Raw genomic sequence first — 6,535 nt, forward strand, 5'->3', positions numbered from 1 at the left:
GTTTTCTATATACAAAAGCTTATGATTTGTATACACATGTTATGCTTACAAATATTTATACTTATATATTTTAGAATTTAAGTGTACAAATATATACATTTGCATATATATTTATTTATATATGTGAAACAAAACTTTATTTTGACCCTAATATTTTTTCAGCTTTACAAATATTACACAAAGTTAATACAATTTTTTGATCACCTATGCAATTTTCTACTTTTTTTTTTTTTTTTTTTTTTTTGCTTTTCCTACTTTGCTTGCACTTCCAGAGTAATAGCAAAAGAGATTTGTAGCTCTTGGGAAAATGTGCAATGTGCAATGTATGTGTTAGGACAGGTGATCCGCCATAAACCCAAACATATATGCTAAGTTTGCCAGGCTTGACCATTTTTTTTTAACTGGACCATTTTTCATGATTGTGTTTGCAGTAAACAACTTTGAGAGATGAGATAATATGATAATATCACCTTCTGGAGCCAAAGCAGGCTTTCTACTGCTTAATCTGAAAGAAGTAGATTTTCCAGGTTGGTGTCCTCAGCTGTGATGCAAACCCACTGAAAGTACAGTATCAGTGTAGTTCCTTTATTGTTTCCTTGGGATTTGGCAGAAAAGGGAATTGAGGTACATGTCAATGCTTATGTTCCTTGAAGTGTCTTTTAAATCTAATCCAGAAGTGTCATATCTTCTGCTTACATCATAAAATAGTAATAAGTTAATGTCATGGTTTGGCCATGTCTCCACCCAAAATATTATTGTGAATTGTTATCCCCACATTCCCCACGTGTCAAGGATGGGACCAGGTGGAGGTAACTGGATCATGGGACAGTTTTCCCCATGCTGTTCTTCTGGTAGTGAGTGAGTCTCATGAGATCTGATGGCATTATAACTGTCTGGCATTTCCCCTGTTTGCACTCAATACATCCTGCTGCCCTGTGAAGAAGGTGACTGCTTCTCCTTTGCCTTCCATGATGATTGTAAGTTTCCTGAGGCCTTCCAAGTCATATGGAACTGTGAGTCAATTAAACCTCCTTCCTTTATAAATTACCCAGTCTTGGGTATTTCTTCATAGCAGCATGAGAACAAACTAATACAGTAAGTTGGTACCAAGGTAGTAGGCACTGCTATAAGGATACCCAAAAAGGTGGAAATTACTTTGAAACTAGGTAACAGGCAGAGGTTGGAACAGTTTGCAGGGCTCAGAAAAAGGCAGAAAAATGTGGGAAAGTTTGGAACTTGATGGAGACTCGTTGAATAGTTTTGACTGAAATGCTGATAGTGATATAAATAATAAAGTCCAGGAAGAGGTGGTCTCAAATGGAAATGAGGAACATGTTGGGAAATGGAGCAAATGTTACTCTTGCTATGCTTTAGTGAAGAGACTGAGACATTTTATCTCCATCCTAGAGAGCTGTGAAACTCTGAACTGGAGAGAGATTACTTAGAGTTTCTGGTGGAAGAAATTTCTAAGTGGTAAAGTGTTGAAAAGTAAGCAGAGGATAGAAGTTTGGAAAATGTGCAGCCTGATGATGTCATAGAAAAGAAAAATCCATTTTCTGGGGAGAAATTTGCATAAGTAAGGAGAAGCCAAATGTTAATCACTAAGACAATAGGAAAAATGTCACCAGGGCATGACAGAGACCTACATGGTAGCCCCTCCCATTACAGGTCTGGAGGCCAAGGAGGGAAAAACAGTTTTGTGGGCCAGGCCCTGGACCCCTGCTCTGTGGAGTCACAGGACATAATGCCCTTGTGCCCCAGCTGCTTCAGCTCCAGCAGTGGGTAAAAGGGGTCAAAGTACAACTTGGGCCATTGCTTCAGAGGGTAAAAGCCCCAAGTCTTGGCAGCTTCTATGTGATGTTGAGCATGTGGGTACACAGGAGTTGAAAATTGAGGTCAAAGAACCTCTGTCTAGATTTCAGAGAATGTGTGGAAACATGGATGTGTAGGCAGAAGTTTGCTACAGGGGCAGAGCCCTCATGCAGAACCTCTGCTAGGGCAATGCAGAAGGGAAATGTGGTATTAAATTTCCCACATGGAGTCCCCACTGGGGCATTCTTCAGTGGAGATGTGAGAAGAGGATCATTCTCCAGACCCCAAAATGGTAGATTAATCAACATCTTGCACCATGCAATGGATAAGTCACAGAGAGTCAACCCTGGCCAGTGAAAGCAGTCAGGAGGGAGGGTGTACCCTGCTAAGCCACAGGGACAGAGTTGCCCAAGGCTTTAAGAGCCCCCTTCTTACATAAAAATGACCTGGGTATGAGAAATGGAGTCAAATGATGTCATTTTGGAATTTTAATGTTTAAAGACTGCCCTACTGGATTTTGGAGTTGCATGGGTACTGTAGTCCCTCTCTTTTGGCCAGTTGCTCCCATTTGGAATGGGTGTATTTACCCAATGTCTGTACCTACATTCTATCTAGAAATTAACTAATTCACTTTTGATTTTGCAGACTCATAGCAAAAGGGACTTGTCTCAGATGAGACCTTGGACTTGGACTTTTGGGCTAATGCTTGAATGAGCTAAGACTTTGGGGGACTGTTGGAAAGGTGTGATTGTGTTTTAAAATGTGAGAACATGAGATTTGGGAGGAGCCAGGGATAATAATGTAGTTTAGATGTGTCCCCAACCAGAATATCATCTTAAATTGTATTCCCCATAATCTCCATGTGTCCAGGGCAGAACCAGGTGGACATAATTGGATTATGGGAACCATGCTTTTCTCATAATAGTGAGTAAGTCTCATGGGATCTGATGGTTTTATAAGCATCTGGCATTTCCCCTGCTTGTGCTCACAGTATCCTGCCATCCTGTGAAAAAGGTACCTGCTTCTCCTTTGCCTTCCACCATGACTGTAAGTTTCCTCAGGCCTCCGAACAATGTGGAACTCAGTGAATTAAACTTATTTCCTTTATAAATTGCCCAGTCTCAGGTATTTATTCACAGCAGCCTGAGAACAGACTAGCACAGCTAACTTAGTAGGGTGGATGCAGAGTAAAATTAAATCTTATTCTAAACTGTTTGGTTATGAGTATGGGATGTTTACAGACACGTGACTTTAAGTAAGAGAACGGTCAAGTAATTATAAAATAAGTTTGGGGATATGTGCACATTCTTTGGGACTAAGTAGCAAAAATTCCTACTTAGGTGGTGGACTAGGTAAAAGTAAGTGTCTCTCAATATACGTCCTGGTTATAGGTTGAACAATGAGAGGCAGGACATAAACAAATCCAAGAACAGTGCTTTGGTTATTGCATATTCCCCTTTCCATAGGAGAAGGAAGGGATGCTATGGGGTTATCCCCATAACAGTGGAAAAGCAAGTCTTGAATCTACAGCTAGAAGGTAGTGTTTCTATAGCTATGGGGGTTTCCACTATTGAAATAAACTGTGTCAGTAATAACAACTTCAATAGTCAGTATACACTTTTAGATAAGCAAAAGATTTCAGAGGTTTGCTTTACTGAGCAGCAAGAAAGTGAATACTCAAATGCAAAACTAAATGCAAAGTCTTACTTTCTAACATGAAGCTGCTCACCACTGCTAACTAATTTGCAGTGAGGCAGGGCTACAGAGGTATACACATGACAGAAATATAGGGGTATCTGGATCTGGTTGCTTACCAGACATTAGGCAGTACATGGAGAAAAAAAGCAGCACTCTCTTGTTGGAACCAACTTTACAGTGGCCAAGGAAGAAAAAAAAAATACTACCTTACTAGCCTTGCCAGTCAACATCTTCTAGCCTCCTCCTTTTCCCTGCATTCCATGAATTCCATACCCAGATTATCTCTATGCTTAATGCAGAAGAAGGAGGAAGTTTCAAAATACAGCTATTGAGATTTGGGCAGTGTTTTCAGTGGGGAAGGGAAGCTAACCTGGCCTTGATGTGAGGCCTTCTGTGATAATTCAATATATTACTGTGTTTTCTGCTTTTGAATGTACAACTGTTATTAATGTTTAAAGTGCAAGCCCTGTGAATACTCAGGACTGTCAGGGGGAATTCTATTCAGAGACAGCACATGTAGGGAGATAATCTCTGTCTACTCCTATGAGTTTCAACAGAAGTAAAACAGAAAGTCTGGAGAAAGAAGAGTAACAGTAATAGTTAAATACTTGATGCTTCATAGAGTACTCAGAGATGCTATTTCCCAGTACAACAGCACCACCTGTCTCATGTAGCCACTAATTGTAAACTTTAAAAATCAAAAACAACTAGTAACTAGATAAGCTCTTATTGAAACTGAATCCCTAATCAATGAAGTCATTGTGAAGTTTTTCTCACCAGAAATTCTTATTTCGATGTTTGTCAACTTAGACTCAGTGACTCATAAGGGAAGAGACTCTTCCCATTGAAACAATATATTAAAGAGTTCAGCTGGCTTGATTTTATTTGAAAAAGTGGCAGTTCAACAGAAAGGACAACTTTACTTTATTTTCTAACACCTGAAGCAAAGCTGCTTGCTCAAAGAGCTGATGATTTACAAAGATCCCCTTAAGTCACTGACCTGACTAAGATGGTCTAAGTGGAACTCCTAGGACAAAAAGTGCACAGACACATATTAAACACTATAATTTCACCTTCTCCATTTCAGGCATAATGAACCTTTCTTTTCTCTTACTACAACCCCAAACCAGCCCGATTAGCACAACTTTCAGGAATCAACCTAGTCAAAGGAAGGTATAGGGGATTCCAACTCAATGCCAATTCAGCTATATAGATTCTCTTGTTGAACCAACATAGCACTAGATCCTGAAGACATTGACATCTTGGATAATAATACTGCTCAATGGGTCCCCCTAGAGTGCCCCTCTCAAACCAAGGCGAAGGATGTAACAGGGCTCCAAAAATTGTATCAAAGTGTACTGTTCCACTTGAAATTGACCTCTTTTGACAAAATGTTCTGGATGTCAAAAGGAAATGATAGAGAATAAAAGTAAATTTTAAACTTCTGTAATGGGACACATTGATTTTGTGCCTATTTAGAGAAAGCAAGACCCTTTACACAACGGGAGGAAACATCTTAGAGCAGGAGGTGTAGAGATGGAGGTACTATTCATGTTTCTTTATCTGCTGGATCTAGCACCACAGTCTAGCAAAACAATTATATGGTTTCCCTGAATAAAGCAGAAGCTTCAGCTGACAATCTGATTTTCTGTGGGGTTTGTTATCTCTGTTTACACCCGTTCCAGTATTTCACATTCCCTTATTTCTGTCTGTAAACCCCCAATATTCAAGGCCAGCTTTTCAAATCTGTTTTATCTTCACATTGTCTTCTTTTCTGTGTTTTCTTCAAGACTCTCCCTCTATCCCTAGTATGATACATTTGCTGGCACTTTGAGCTTGACCCTGCTTAGAACAATAGCACAAAAGCCTAGATGCATGGAACTCCATCCTACTTTCCCATTTAATAGCAAATCCAGGTTCTAAACAATATTGGGGCCAAGCAACATTACAAAAGAATATCAGTTCACCAAATTCTAATTTTCCATGACAAATACCAAACACACATAGTCACCAAAAACACAATCCACTGCTGCCACAACAAACAAACCCCACGAGTGTCCAAACTAAAACGGACAGGGTTTTTCCTCTCTTCATTGGTTGGGATTGATCAATTTGCAAACAAAAATTCCTTCAGCATTTCTCAGATTGAGAGGAGCCAATCCCATTGTCTGGTACCCACAGAAGACAATTGCCAAGACACACAAAATTACAAGCCCCCAAGAGTGTCCATACCAAAACAGTCAAGACACTTTCCTCTTTCAGTCATTTGGGTTTGTTCAACCTGTAAACGGAAATTTCTTTTAAAATTTCCCAAATTGAGAGGGGCATATCCTGCTGTCTGGGCCCACAAAGGACTCTCACTTACCTAGATGTAGATATCAAATATCAAAGGCATTTATTATGAGGCAATCAAGAGCATGATTGGGACCTATTGTGGCAGGGCTAGAGAGAGATAGAAAATCACTTCCAGGCAAAATTGGGTGGGTAGCTGCTTAGGAGGGCTTCTGAGACTCCCTGCCCATGACAGTCAAGCCACAAGCAACTTGTTCCTGGTCCAGGAATTAAAATCTGTTAAAAAAAAAAATACCAGGTGCTCAGTTTAGAACCTGCTGCTTACTGCACAGAAAGTCAATCACTGAGACAAGAAGTGCTGCCAAAGAAGAAGGCTTTAATTGGGTGCTGTAGTGGAGGAAATTGGAGCTCTCAAATCCATCTCCCTGACTGACTAAAAGTAGAAGTTTATATAATAGCAAAGAAATTCAATGACGTGTAAGAAACAGGATCTAGAGAGGGACAAAGAAGCAATCACGATGAATTAGGGGTTCATCATCTGATGCAGTGATCTGGTGAGTTTCAGTTATTTGACACTTTTTTTGAGAGGCCTGAAGGTCATTTCTTGAGGAAGGAACTCAGGTAAAACAAATACAGGTTTTAAACTTTAAGATCAGAAATGTTTTCTATGTTAATAATAATAATAATAATAATGAAAGTATCCATGGAATTATTTAGTAGGTTTCACAAGGAT

The sequence above is a fragment of the Saimiri boliviensis genome, chromosome 3, assembly GCF_048565385.1.
Source record: "Saimiri boliviensis isolate mSaiBol1 chromosome 3, mSaiBol1.pri, whole genome shotgun sequence".
NCBI lineage: Eukaryota > Metazoa > Chordata > Mammalia > Primates > Cebidae > Saimiri > Saimiri boliviensis.